Genomic DNA, 14,637 nt, shown 5'->3' with positions numbered 1-14,637 from the left:
CAGGTGCAGCAGCATGTTCAGGGGTCGGGGAAGTCCTGTAGTCAAAATGGCAGGTGCCTAAGAGGGGCTCAGCACCCTCTTTAGCTCAGCATCTTTTGTTTAGCTCAGAGTTTTCCAAGCTTACTGGCCAAAAATTTTTTAAAAAAATTTTTTCACGGAGCATCTCCCTGGGCCAGCGTTCCACCTTCCACCCTTCAGGAAACACTGACTGATTTCGAGCTGGAGAGTTTTCAGGCCAGGTCCGAACAAGTCCTACCAGGATGGATGCCTGAGCCTTCATCTCCATCCTTCGCTCCCACTTCCAACTTCGCCTGCCTGCAGGCAGAGGAAGAAGAGAAGCCAAGAGTAGGCTTTCCTGTTTCCTGCTAAATGTTTCTGTGTTGTCTGAAAGAATCACACTGGGCGTGAACTTTGGTGAGAAGGGAGCAAGGGAGGGAAGAAAGGTTTCTAGCTCCTCCTGCCCACCGTCCTCACTGAAAGCAAACTGCAAACCCCTCAAAGAAGAGGAGATCCTGAAGACATGCACGTGGCCTCTTCCCTCTTCCCCACTGACTCTTTCCCTCCCCCACCCCAGCGCCTCAACCCCCAGCCCCCACCGGAGGTATACACAAAGCCACCTCCCACCTTCAGCCCAAGGCCTCAGGGACTTTCAAATCCAGCCTTCTCGTTTTTTTCAACTACCCTGTTTCTCCAGAAAGAGAAGGGGCGGGGCAGGGTCCTGTGAGCCCCGCCCCACTCCCAGGCCCAGGTACCATTTAGCATTCAGCATCTTCCTGGTAATGGGCCCTCTTCATGCCAGTTTGATTTTATTATTATGCCAACACACTTGCTTAATTCTCTGCTGTCTTTCTTCTGCACTGTTGATTTACACTGTTAGTGTTTTAATTATACAATTCAGCACTCCTTAAAACATGAAAAACTGCTCAACTTTTCAAGCAATTAAAAGGCTGCAGAGTACATCAGCAGATCCGAGACGAGATAAGTAAATCACGCAATTAAAAAACTCATCTGGTGAAAATGTAGCAACCCGCCAAAAATGAGTGAGGCTTCCTGGGCCCTTGAGACAAGAACTTCAGAGACAGGCGCCCCCTTGGTCTCACCTCCCTTCTCTGGGCTCCCGATGTCCTCTTGCTCACTCCCGGCTCTCCTCCCCACCTCCTGGTGTTACACGAGCTGCTTCTGGGGCTTCAGCCCATCCAAGGAGCCCCGCACCGAGCATAGTGGAGTGAAAGGAGCCCCGGAATAAGGCCACAGTCCAAAGAGAGGAGGTCAGCCTGGCTACTGAGCAGCTCGTAAACCTAGCTGTGTCAGCCTGAGGTTTCCCATCTGCATTCCTGAACTGGTGTTTCGTTTTAGTTTTGACTTTGGCCAAATGCACATGGGATAAGATTTACTAGCCTGACCACTTTTAAGCATGCGGTTCAGCAGTATTAAGCATGCTTACACTGTCGTGCAGCCACCATCGTCATCCATCTCCAGAACTCTAAACTCACAAAACTGAAGCTCTGTACCTAACTCCCCTTTCCCCGCTTCCTGCATCACTGGTTTTCAAACTGGCCTCTGAGGACACCCAGGAGTTCATTACGACTCCTCCAGGCTGCTTGGGAAGGAGCAGGTAGAGGGAAGGATGAGCAAGCAGGAGGCTCTAGCGAAATCTATTTCAGCTACTAGGTCGGGTGTACATTTGAGTGGAAGACTCTGCAATTTTTTTTAAATTTATTTTTATTTATTATTTATTTTTGGGGGGGGGCATGCCCCATGACATGCGGGATCTTCGTTCCCTAACCAGAGATCAAACCCACGCCCCCTGCAGCGGAAGCTCAGACTCTTAACCGCTGGACCGCCAGGGAAGTCCGTACAGATTATTTTTCGAAGTCTCAAAACAACTGCACAAGGTGACCTTTTTTCAAATGTTTATTTACGCATGTATGTATCTCGGGCTGTGCCCGGTCTCCGTTGCTGTGCGGGCTTTCTCTAGTTTCGGAGAGCGGAGACTGCTGTCTGTTGCGGAGCTCGGGCTTCTCATTGCAATGGCTTCTCTTGCCCAAGTCTCCAGGGTGGGTGGGCTCCAGTAGTTGCGGCAAATGGGCTCAACAGTGGCGGTTCCCAGGCTCCAGGGCACAGGCTCAATAGCCGCTGCCCAGGGGCTTAACTGCTCCACAGCATGTGGGATCTTCCTGGACCAAGGGCCGAACCTGTGTCTCCTGCATTAGCAGGCAGATTCTTTACCACTGAGCCACCAGGGAAGCCCTGGGCAAGATGACCTTCAAGCCTTCTTGGATTGGAAGAAACCAGCCTAAGGGGTGTGAGTTTCTCTAAAGGAAAGCTCTGTCCAGCAGCAAAAAGGATAAGGGATTGGCTTCTCTGGGCAGAATGAGCTCCCTGGAACAGATGTGGGAATCCCGAGAACCCGGCCACCTCCATGGCCTCGACCTCTTTCCTTCACCATGCACACTTGGCATCAGAACTCCAGGCTCCGTGAGACCCATGGAACCCGCAACTTTCCACTGTGCTCTGAAAGTGAAGGTGGGGGTGACGTAGGGGGAAGACAGGAGGTACGCAGTCCAGCATCCATCAATCCGGGACCCAGGAGGTTGGAAGTGGCGCCTGCTCACCTGTTCACCAGCCAGGCTGTCTGTGGCGAGGACATTGACCAGAGAGAGCACGGTAGAGAAGGTGATGGGTGCCCTAGGGCCGGCGCTGAAGGAGATGGAAAGGCGAGGAAGGCAGCCTCCATCGGCAGCATCTGTTCAAGGCAGGACCTCCCTGGGTGGACGTGGCTCCGCCATCCTTCATCCGCCGGCTGACAGGATTATAAATGCCGAGTGGCAGTGCTCGGCATCTCAACCATGTTGGTCTCGGCAGGAAGAGGCAAGGCCAGTGATCTGAGCATTTGGCTCTGTGACCGGGGCTCCGGTCTCCTACAGGAAAGCAGGCCCATCCCAAAGATGCGTCTGGATGCAGCTCTCCCACAGATCCTCCTGTTAGAAGGGGATGTATGGGACACCCCGGCCTTCCCTCCTTGGAGGAAACAGAGGGCTTCGCCACCATTTTTGTTTCAACCTGAACCGCTTCCCCTGAACGATGCCCACGGGAGTCAGGGGTCTGAAAACGGTGCCCTTTCAGCAGCAGCTCTCTGTTGGTGATGCATCTTCTCTCTGGGTCTCGTCCAGGACAGCTGGGTCCCCAGCAGCTGAATCAGGCTTTGAGGTCTACAGCAGGCTGCAGGCATGGGGCAACCATGATACACAAGGGAGGGGGGGGCAGGTGCACACAGGTCCAGCTTTTAGGATCAGCTCCAGCCCCCCAGTGGTGGCTCAGTGGTAAGGAATCCACTTGCCAGTGCAGGAGATGCAGGAGCCTCGGATTTGATCCTTGGGTTGGGAAAGTCCCCTGGAAGAGGAAATGGCAACCCACTCCAGTATTCTTGCCTGGAAAATTCCATGGACAGAAGAGCCTGGAGGGCTATAGTCCATGGAGCTGCAAAGTATCAGACACGACTGAGTGACTGGGCACACATCAGCCCCTCTGGCTCCAGCCCTGTCCAGGCACAGGGCCAGAACACCCTGGGGTCACCTTCCTCCGGGTCAAAGCCCACTCCTGTTCCAGACAGCATCTCCCCTCACTAGCTCTCAAGCTCCCGCCCCTTCCCTGGGTAAAATGTCCCCAACCCGGACCCACGCTCTCCTCAAGGTTATTCCCCCTGAGCAAGTCCTGTTCCAAACAGTTTCTACCGGTTGCTCTTTGTAATTCCAGAACCTCCATTAATCATTCTTAAGCTCTTTGAATGCAGTATTTTCTCTAAGAACCGAAATTCCTTCCCCACAAGGCACCCTCCTGCCATCTCCAATTACCCACTCTCATCAGTCATTAACATAAAGCATTAGCATATCTATAACTTCCCTATACCTTGATTAATCTGGCTTGGAGTTTTCTCCCAATCGCCCCTCATTGGCTGTGGAGTGACTGGGATGGGGGAGGGATGGCAAGGTGGAGGTCGGGGGGTACACCTCACGCAGTCTCAGGCTTAAAAGGTTAGAGCAGAAATAGAGTCCTGATGTGATTAAACCCAACTCTCTTTATGCAGATGAGGAAACTGAAGCCGGAAGAGATGAAGTACGCCTCCTCCTACAACCATCCCAGGCAGCATCTCCCCGAATGTGCTTCCTGCACTCTGGTTCTGGAAATGCTCTGCAAAAAGTAAAAGCAATAAGGAGGTCAGGGGAGCTCAGGGAAGGCCGGGGAGAGGTCAGAGGGTTCATAGAGCCCAGGGGACCTGCAGTCAAGTCAATTTTGGAAAGCCAAACTATCACGTCACCCTCTTGGATAGTCAGGCTTCCCAGGTCTCAGTGGTAAAGAATCTGCTTGCCAACACAGGGGACACAGGAGATGCAGCTGCGATCCCTGGCTCCAGAAGATGCCCTGGAGGAGGAAATGGCCACCTGCTCCAGTATCCCTGCTGGGGAAATCCCCTGGACAGAGGAGCCTGGTGGGCTGCTTGACTTCTGGGGTCTTAGTTTCCAGACCAGGAATAGAATCTGTGCCCTGCTGCAGTGGAAGCGCAGGATCTTAACCACTGGACCACAGTTTCAGGTTTGCAGAAAAATTGATCGAGAAGTACAGAGCGTTTCCAGACACCCGTTCTATCCACCCCCACAGTCTCCCTTATTATTTCTATTTTGTATTAGTGTTGTACATTTGTTTCAAGCGATGAACCAATATCGATACGTTATTATCTACTGACACCCGTAGTTTACGCTAGGGTTCACTCTTTGCGACGAATGCATAATGGCATGCATCTCTCATGACTGCAGAACACAGAACAGTTTCACTGCCCTAAAAGTCCTCTGTGCTTCACCCAGTCATCCGTCTCTCTCTCTCTCCCAGACCCCCGGCAATCAGTGATCTTTTTCCTGTCTCCACTGTTTTGCCTTTTCCAGAATGTCACATAGCTGAAATCATACAGCATTGCCATTGTTTTGATCCCTGTGGCCTGGCGCTTCAACGTGTGCCAGGTTCACAAATGGATCCATGAAAGGACGAAGTGTGGCCCGCATTCCATGGGGCTTTGAGTGAAGGAGGAGGGGGCCTTTTCCTTATTTGGGATGAGAAGCCTTCACTTCATTCCCTTTTTGCCCTCCCCTCCCCCAGCCTGACTCAGGTTCTCTATTCTCTTTAAATTATACAGGAATTTCCTTCTATGAAAACTAATTTAGGCGCCATAACAGAGACTATATTTAATGTAAATGGAAGTAGTAGAGGCAGAAGGATTTATGGTAATAATAACCTGCTTGTAATAACACAGAGCGGGTCACCTGCTTTAGAAACAGTGGATTAAAGAGAAAGGAAATTTACCTCCCCAAAGAACGTGGTGTCACCAGAAATCTGCCATCACGCCAAGGCTTGGATGATCTTATTAAATCCCATAGATCTTGTGCTTTCCTATGGGAAGAGGGCCACTGCATTTGCTGGCGTGTAAGAATGGCCTCAGTGAGACCCGAAGCGGAAATGAGGCAGGAGGGTAGAGGGCAGCGCTCCAAAAGTCAGTGCCCGTTGGGCTGAGAACCCCTGTGTGTACAGAGTCCTCCCCATGGAGCCGCATGCTGGAGTTCTGAGGGAGGGAGGGGGATTCTTGGCGCAAGGAGATGGGGGTGTAGAGCGGGGAGCAGGAAGCTGTCCACTTGTGATGGGTGGCTCTCACGCCACTGATCTGACCCTTGTCTGGCGCGGGTACCAGGGGAAGCCACCAGCAATCTTTCAGAAGGCTGGGATGCAGCAAAAGCAACGGTCAGCAGTGGCAGGAGGCTCTGATGAACTGGGGAGCTTTGCACATTTAGAGAGCTGTTGCCTGTTGTTTTTCAGTCGCTATGTCATGTCCGACCCTTTGTGAACCCATGAACTGTATGTAGCCCGCCAGGCTCCTCTGTCTGTGCAATTTTCCAGGCAAGAATACTAGAGTGGGTTGCCATTTCCTTCTCCAGGGGATCTGCTCAACCCAGGGATCCAACCTGCAGCACCTGCGTTGCAGACTGATTCTTTCCCACTGGGCCACCCGGAACCCGTATTTAGAGACTTGGGTTCAAATCCCAGCCCCACTCCTCAAAACCCACATGATATTGAGCAAACTGTGAAACCTGACTTCATGCATGGAGAAGCACTGAGCTGCTTCTCAGTCTGAATTTATTCCCTTTAGGAGATTGGCCCCAGGATCCAAGTCACCCTAGCCAAGAGGAAGAAAGCCTCCAAGCTGTTGGCCAGATTCAGAGCCTGCATGTTCTCCCAGTGATGGAAGGGCCAGTGAACCCCTCCTCGCCTTTCCCAGAGAGGCCCACCCCCAGCCCCTGCCTCCACGCCACCTTGCGGAAGCAGGGGAGGATGCAGAGCCCTGTCTGCACTTAGCTTGAGCTCCGCAGTGGCTGTCCCCACCCGCAACCCCGCTCCTCCTCCTTCCTTCTTCACCTCCCCACCTCCTTTCTGTGCTAATGGTTTGTTAGGAAATGGGTAATCTGGAGAGGATCATTAATGCAGTGAACAGAGATATAGCACGAAAGGATTCCGGCAGCTTCTCCAGTGCACTGCGGCTTTTTTTAATGTGTTTGCTTGAATCACCCCGTTATGAAAATGTCCTCATGGAGGGAGACAGGAGGAAGAGGCACCATGCCTGGGGATGAAGGCAAAGCCAGGTGTGCTGAGGGAAAGGGGTGTCTTCCGAGAGTCCCCAAGAGCCCAGCCTGGGACCCCTTAAACGACCGTGTCTGCTTGGAGGTCTCGAGCCAAGGTGGATGCTGTGACATCCTGGTCAGGAGACCAGTCATCTCCCTGCAGGAGAAGAATTGGGACCTGAGTTCCCTTCCCAGGGCCTGGGTAAGGTATCATTTGCCAGGAGAAAAACAGAAAAAGGACAGGCCCGCGCCAGAACTTCACAGCAAGTTACGACTCATCTCTACCAAATCTTTGCTCATTTCTCATCTTCCAGTGGGTCCTCCCCTGATGACCTAATTTAATCTGCAAGCTACTTACCCCTCATCCCACCCAACCATCCTGTCCTTCTTAAGTTTCCACTCTTTCTTTTTCTTAATAGCACTTACGACCTTCTGACATGCCACATGACTCACTGAGTTATTCGGATCCTCACTAAGTTCAGGCCCCTGCTAGAAGGTAACCCCACCGGGGCAGTGACAGCTGTCTGTTCTGTTCATTGATGTACCCCAATGACTAGAGTGGTTTCAGATAGTAGATGCTCCATACATGCTTCTTGAATGAAGGCACAAATTTTGGCCTCAAAGGAAAGAGCTGGGCTTTGTCCCACTCCCTGAGGGGGTGACTGTGCCCCCCCCCCCACTCAGAGGCCCTCTCGGGATCTCTGCGGTTCTGGGGTGACCCTGCAGACAAGCCAGCCCCGGCTCCATCATTCCTGCTGACTGAGGCCCACGTCCTCCTCCTGCAGTTTGCTCATCATCCCTGATATCTTTGCACTTCTTAATTAACATTAGCCTTGGAAGATCTCCTTTTCATTAGGGCCTCCTAATGAAGCCATTGTTCTCAACACCGCACACTCCCACCCCAACTCCCATCCGGCTCTCATGCCGCCCGCCCTGTGCTGTGGGAATTGATTCCTATCTGGGCTCTCGGGCTGTAATGGGGTTCTCACTGGAGCCAGAGAAAATGATACAGAGCTCCCACAACGAAGTCACGTGGACAGGACTTCACGCATCCCCACGCTTGTCCAAGCCAGAGCCCTGCCTTCCTCCAAAGCCTTGCCTTGTCTAGCCTTAGGTTACCAGGGCACAGGTCACCCTCTGTCACTGCTGAGCCCAGGTCCAGGGGCCCAGGTCACCACCACATCCTCTCTGCCTCCTCCAAAACCATGTAGAAAGGGCAGGTTAGGTTGCCCTGTAGGCCTTCCATCTCCCACTTGCCCCGTCGCCCCCTGGGAGTATCCCGGCCAGGACTAAGACCTGACCTGGGACCTCAAAACCTTATTTTCATGTTCCTCTTGAGGGGCTCCTCTGAAATATGGACGTCTTAGCCTGGAGTCTTCCAAAAGCAGAGCCAGAGAGGAAGACATGTATGTGGGGGTTTTATTTGATGGGTGACCCTGAGGGAGCAGGAATGAAAGAAGGGGGAGAGCCAGGGAACAGAAGCCGGCTCTCGAGAAGGCCACTGCAAACCTGTTGCCATGATAAGGAAAAAAAGAGGAATGAGATTTTCCTTTCCCTTTCCAGAGAACAAAGAAGATAAAGAGAAGAGTGGGCAGGCCTGAACATTCCTAGTTTTTTTTTAACTTTAACTGCCCCAGACTCTGAACAGTCTTGGTTTTTTTGATCTTTAACTGCCCCAGACTCTGAACATTCCTGTTTTTTTTTTACCTTTAACTACCCCAGACTCTGAACATTTCTGTTTTTTTTTACCGTTAACTGCCTCAGACTCTGAACATTCCTGGTTTTTCTACCTTTAACTGCCCCAGACTCTGAACATTCCTGGAATTTTTTTTTTTACTTTAACTGCCCCAGACTCTGCAGGTCTGTAGCTAAGTTTGCTTCTCTGCCCCCTAACTCTCCAAGAGCTATGCTTGGCACCTCTTTTCCTTTGACTCTGTGCTAAACACAGCCCCTCTCTGGTGTTTACCCTTACAACACCCTGCCTTGTAGTTACAGATCAGAAAGCAGGCCGCAGAGCCGCGGAACTGCCTGACTCAATTACTGGGTGGCTGACGCTGGCCTGTGACTGTCTTTGAAACAACGTAAGGGGAAGAAGCCAAGAGCCTAACACCTTTGCTCCTCATGACGACTCCTGACTGTGAGCCCTCATCTTATGTAAGCCCTAGACTCCTCGTGGGGCGGGGGCTCAGTTCTTAAGCCGTGAGCCTACCGTGTTCCGCTCTCCACTGGCTGAGAATTAAAGCCACCTTTCCATTTCTTCCAAACTCTGTCTCCGTATTTTTTATTTGGCTTCTGTGTTTGATCCCTGAGTCGGAAAGATCCCCTGGAAGAGGAAATGGCAACCCACACCAGTATTCATACCTGGAAAAGTCCACAGGCAGAGGGGCTGGGTGGGGTGAGGGGGCAGGGGCTACAGTCCATGGGGTCGAAAGAGCTGGACATAGCTGAGCAGGCACTGGCTGGCTGGGCAGAGAAAGCCAAGATTTTGGGCCAGCAGCAAACCTGGGGGCCCCTTTCCTCCAGAACCTTCTGAGAATTGTGGAAAACTGCTTCCTAGAATGGCGCCCTGGCAGGACAGGGAGCCCAAGCCTGACCACCACCCCAGCATCCCCTCTGCAGTTGGCAGCCGGAGCCCGGTGCCTGCAGAGCTCTGGTGGTAATCACTGTGGCAGAGAGGAGCAGCCGTGGAGAAGCGAGGAGCCTTCATGCCCTTGCTTGAGGCACCACTGCGTGAAATACGGTGGAAGCCTGCAGGGAACTGTCTCAGGCCGGCCCGGATCAAAGGTGGGAGAGCCGATGTGGGTCAGGGACTAGACTGGCTGCTCAGTAGATAAATCTTCCTGCCGACCTTTGAGGAATGACTCATCACTTACGCCCAGGTAGGGAGTTTGTCTTCTGCATCCAAGTCCAAGTAAAGAAAGAAGGAGAGGGTGGTACGAGTCTGAGGCTTTTTATATCGTTTCCCCGGGTTACCAGTCCAGCGGCCAGTGGGCCTGCATAGGGACAGAGCAGGAGAGCCATCGGGAGACCGTGGTCAGCTTCAGAGCGGGCTGGAGCAGAGAGCTCAGCCGCAGGGGTGGCGGGGAGGAGACAGGCAGTGCTGAAGTACCCCCCTTGCCTCTGCCTGTCTTCCTGACCCTAAAAACCCGAACAGCCTGTCTGCCCTCAGCCTGGAATTAGGCTAGGCTCCAGAAGCGCTTTGAAAAAGTCTACTGTTTGTACTAGATAGCTAACAGGGAGCTCAGCTCGGTGTTCTGTGACGACCCGGAGGAGCGGGATGGTGGGGAGAGGAGGGAGGCTCAAGAGGGAGGGGCCATGTTCACGCTGTTGTGCAGCAGAAGCTAACACGACATTGTGAACCAGTCACACTCCAATTAAAAAAGAAAAAATAAAAAGAAATTGTGACGAGTCTGCTGTGCGGAGCTGGAGCGCTGGGGGTGCGTCTTCTCACTGAAGCAGTACTGTGCATGCCCCCACCCCCCGCCCCCGCGGTCCCAGCTCAGCCCCTGGGGAAGCTCACCGAGGGAGTCCAGGGGCGGCGCCACGACACGGCCAGTGCAGCAGTGTTCCTGCAGAAAGCACAGTGAGGACAGGAAGCCCCCTCCTCCCACCCTGTCACCCACTGGGCGGAGGAACCAGGGGATTCCTAGAGCCAGGGCAAGCCTTTAGCAAACCGGGAGCTCAGGTGAGGGCGACATTGTGGCTGTGGGGACTTCCCTGGTGGTCCAGGGGTTGAGAATCTGCCTCCCAATGCAGGGGACAGGGGTTCAATCCCTGGTTGGGGAACTAAGACCCCACATGCCGCAGGGCAGCTAAGCCCGTGTGCCACAACCAAAGAAAGCCCGTGCACCACAGCAAAGACCTAACACACCCAAAAGAAAAAAAACATTGTGGCTGTGGGCTGGGTTGATGGGGAAGCCCTGCCCCAAGGATTGGAGGTCATCACAGAATGAGACGGCGCTAGTGGTAAAGAACCCGCCTGCCAGTGCAGAAGACACAAAAGACTCGAGTTTGATCCCTGGGTCGGGAAGATCCCTGGAGGAGGGAGTGGCAGCCCACACCAGCATTCTTGCCTGGAGAATCCCATGGACAGAGGGGCCTGAAGGGCTACAGTCCATAGGGTCACACAGAGTCAGACACGACTGAAGCGACTTAGCACAGCAGAGTCAGTAGCTCCTTGTGGCTAATGCTGATTCCCAAGCCTTCTGGATTGTCCATTTTGTTTGCTCAGCTGTCGATTCCTAAAAGCTCCTCTTTTGAGGACCTTGTGCTCCACTGGGATTCCATCCCTGCCCCCCTCACCTCCCCAAGTGCCCAGCACAGCCTCCATTTTCCAGATGTGCACCTGAGGGTCAGAATCCTCCAGCAAGTCAATGGCAAATTCTAAACCAGGACACACAGCTTTGAACTCCCTGCCCACCCACCTACTCACCAAGGAGCAGAAAGGGAACCCCGCAGTTCGGGGTAATGAAGGCTGCTGAGCCCCGGGCCTCAGGAGAGGAGGCTGGAGCGCAACTTGGGGGAAATTACAGGTATCACTTTATTTTCCAGGGGCAAAAATACCCATGGAAAACGTCTGTAATTACAGCTCATCACGGCTGACTGTGTAACTGCAGTCTAAATACCTGGTAATCAGAAGACCGGAGACAATGAGATCTGGGCTTTATTTGGCACCTTTCCACTCCTCTGCCTCAAGCCTTGCCGGGCCATGTGACGGTGGGAACAGGGTTCGCAGACACTCACGGCAGCCTCCTCCTGGTCGTTGCACAAAGAGCAGGCCACCGACCCTTGGCAGTCCACAGACACATCGATTCTTTTTTTTTTTTTTTTTTCCTCCAGAGAGCCAACTTCTCAGCCCCTTGGTCTTTTTTTCTTTTTTCCAGACACTCTTCTGAGCACTCTATTTTTTAACTTTTTATTTTATATTGGAGCGCATCTGATTAACAATGTTGGGACTCCGCCATGCACACACATGTATCCATTCTCCCCCAGACTCCCCTCCCATCCAGGCCGCCACAGAGCATGGAGCAGAGTTCCCAGAGCTGTACAGTGGGTCCTTGTTGGTTATCCATTTTAAATACAGCAGTGTGTGCACGTCCATCCCAAACTCCCTAGCTATCCTTCCCCCCCCCCTCCAATTCTTCCCCACTGGCAACCATAAATTCTTTCTCTAAATCTGTAAGCCTGTTTCTGTTTTATAAATAAGTTCATTCCTATCATTTCTTTTCTTCAATTTCTTTTTTTTTATTTATTTGGCAGAACCAGATTTTAGTTATGGCATGCGAGATCTAATTCCCTGACCAGGGATCAAACCCAGGCCCCCTGCGCTGGGAACACATAATCTTGGCCACTGGGCCACCAGGGAAGTCTTTGTATCCTTTCTTTTTAGATTCTGCATATAAAGGGTGCCATAACTTTACATTCTCCTTCTCGACTTACTTCACTCAGTGTGATAACCTCTAGTTGCGCTCACGTTGCTGCACATGGCATTGTTTCAGTCTCTATTAATGGCTGAGTAATATTCTGTTGTATATAGGCACCATGTCTTCTTTATCCATTCATCCCTCTGTCTTTTCCATTAATCTTTTACTAAACATGTATTGAGTGTCCCCCATATGTTAGTCATGGAGAGACGAGCAGGCTACCCGGCAGTGGGCAAGCCAGCCAAGGCCTTGTCTTCATAAAGATGATATTCAAGTCTGGGAGACAGCCAACACACAAAGCAACATGTGAATGCAAGAATGAAGGCGTGATGCAAGAGGGAGAAGTGACAAGGCAGTGGGCAGCCCCGGGGGGACACTTTAGGGCGGTCCATGAAGGCAGCTCGGAAGAGGTGAAAGGTTAGCTGAGACCTGAAGGATGCGAAGGAGCTGGTTATGCCTAAAAACTGAGGGAGCAGCAGGTGCAAAGGCCCTGGGGTGAGAAAGATTCTGCCTGGCTCTCAGGAGTGTGGAAAGGCCAGTAAGTACCTGGAACTCAGTGAGGACAAAAAGAAAAGGGTAAAAATGGGCTTGAAAGGCTAGCAGAGAACAGACCCTGTTGGGCAAAGGAGCTTGGATTCGAAGACTTTGGATGGGTTTTTACCAAGGAATGACACGACCTGACTTACATTTGCGAAACATCGCTGTGGCTGCCGCGTGGGGAGTGGGTGGGGAAAGGACGAGCATGGAGGCAGGGGGACCGGCTGGGCGCTGCTGCAGTGATCCTGTGGGGGCAAAGGAAAGGCCCGATGACGAGAAGGACATTTGTGCCAACATAATCTGGAGGTGGAGCTCCTGGGCATCACTGATGAAGCAGACTTGGGGGTGGAAAAGATGTCTCCCAGGTTTCTGGCTGAGTAGCTGGGTAGCTGAGAAGGCAGTTTACCAAGACAGGCATATTGGCCAAAGGCATACATGAATAGGCAGTGATGGTCTGCAGCCTCAGAACCATCTCTCGTCCTTCCCTTGACCTTCTCTGTACCACAGGACATCTAGCCCCCGAAGACCCCAGAACCTGGGTCAGCTGGGCTCAGCCAATGGGAGACACATTGGGAGGAGGCTGGAGGGTAGGAAGAAGCGAGGAGCTGGGATGGGTCTCTCCCTCTCTGGGCCTTGGGCAGAGTCTCAAGGAAGTTGAGGAGGCAGCTACATCTTCCCTGAGGCTCCAGTTCCCACTGTGCAGCCCTCCACGGCTGCAGCTTTCACTACGTCATCCCGGTCCTGGTTTAACCCTGCCTCTCCCCCTGGGCCCTCCATCCCTCCAACAGCCACAGCTTCCTGCTTAGCTGATCCCCGGCTTGCCTCACCATCCCTTACTCAACCTCTCAGTTCCTCCATGGCCTGTGTGACCAAAATCCTATCAAATATTCCCTTCGTATTAAAGATTTAGAATGGTTTCTGTGCTTTAGTCAAAGCTATGGTTTTTCCAGTAGTCACGTATGGATGTGAGAGTTGAACTATAAAGAAAGTTGAGCGCCAAAGAATTGATGCTTTTGAACTGTGGTGTTGGAGAAGTCTCTTGAGAGTCCCTTGGACTGCAAGGAGATCCAACCAGTCCATCCTAAAGGAAATCAGTCCTGAATATTCACTGGAAGGACTGAAGCTGAAGCTGAAACTCCAATATTTTGGCCACCTGATGTGAAGAACTGACTCATTGGAAAAGACTCTAATGCTGGGAAAGACTGAGGGCAGGAGGAGAAGGGAACAACAGGATGAGATGGCTGGATGGCATCACCGACTCGATGGACATGAGTTTGAGCAAGCTCCGGGAGCTGATGATGGACAGGGAGGCCTGGCGTGCTGCAGTCCATGGGGTCGCCAAGAGTCAGACATGACTGAGCAACTGAAATGAACTGTGCTCCTGACTGGACCCCGACTGGGAGATGAAGTGTCTGGTTGAGGTGGGAGGTGCAGCACTGGCCTGTGCCAAGTTTAAATTTTTGTTCTTGTATTGATTCTATTCCCTAGGGTTTCAGCCTCAAATAAGCAAAGTTAACCACCACCCACTTTGGAACATAAAACTACAGAATCTAAAGGCTCAAAGACACCTTAGAGATACCCTAGCCCTAACACCTGCTTAATGCTGGAATCTCCTTTATAATGTCCAACCAAATGGCTTAAGACCAATTGCCTTCAGTGATGATGTATGAGTTAGCTGCTGCTGCTGCTAAGTCGCTTTAGTCGTGTCCGACTCTGTGCAACCCCACAGACGGCAGCCCACCAGGCTCCCCCGTCCCTGGGATTCTCCAGGCAAGAACACTGGAGTGGGTTGCCACTTCCTTCTCCAATGCATGAAAGTGAAAAGTGAAAGTGAAGTCTATTAGAGCAATAATGCTGTGTAACAAACCATCCCCAAAACTCAGTGGCTCAAAAATAACAGGCTTTTATTTTTGGATTGTTCTGCTTCAGGCTAAGGGTTGACTAAACTTGGCTCCAATTAGGTTCTATTATGTCTATCAGTTCAGTTTAGTTCAGTTCAGTCACTCAGTCGTGTC

The 14,637-nt window shown here is 52.1% G+C and overlaps 1 long non-coding RNA gene across 2 annotated transcripts in view; it reads right to left on the bottom strand.

The window, feature by feature from the left end:
• Positions 1-1,704: 1,704 nt before the first annotated feature.
• LOC114116815 (uncharacterized) overlaps positions 1,705-14,637 on the bottom strand; it is a 47,052-nt gene continuing 34,119 nt past the window's right edge. For both annotated transcript variants that reach the window (XR_006061322.2, XR_003590609.3), the window contains one exon: positions 1,705-4,191. This is a non-coding gene — a long non-coding RNA (uncharacterized LOC114116815). The remainder of the gene's footprint in view (positions 4,192-14,637) is intronic.

This window comes from Ovis aries, chromosome 11 (genome assembly GCF_016772045.2).
Source record: "Ovis aries strain OAR_USU_Benz2616 breed Rambouillet chromosome 11, ARS-UI_Ramb_v3.0, whole genome shotgun sequence".
NCBI lineage: Eukaryota > Metazoa > Chordata > Mammalia > Artiodactyla > Bovidae > Ovis > Ovis aries.
Note: the sequence above shows the minus strand (reverse complement) of the source record. Positions and strands in the feature narration are given on the sequence as shown.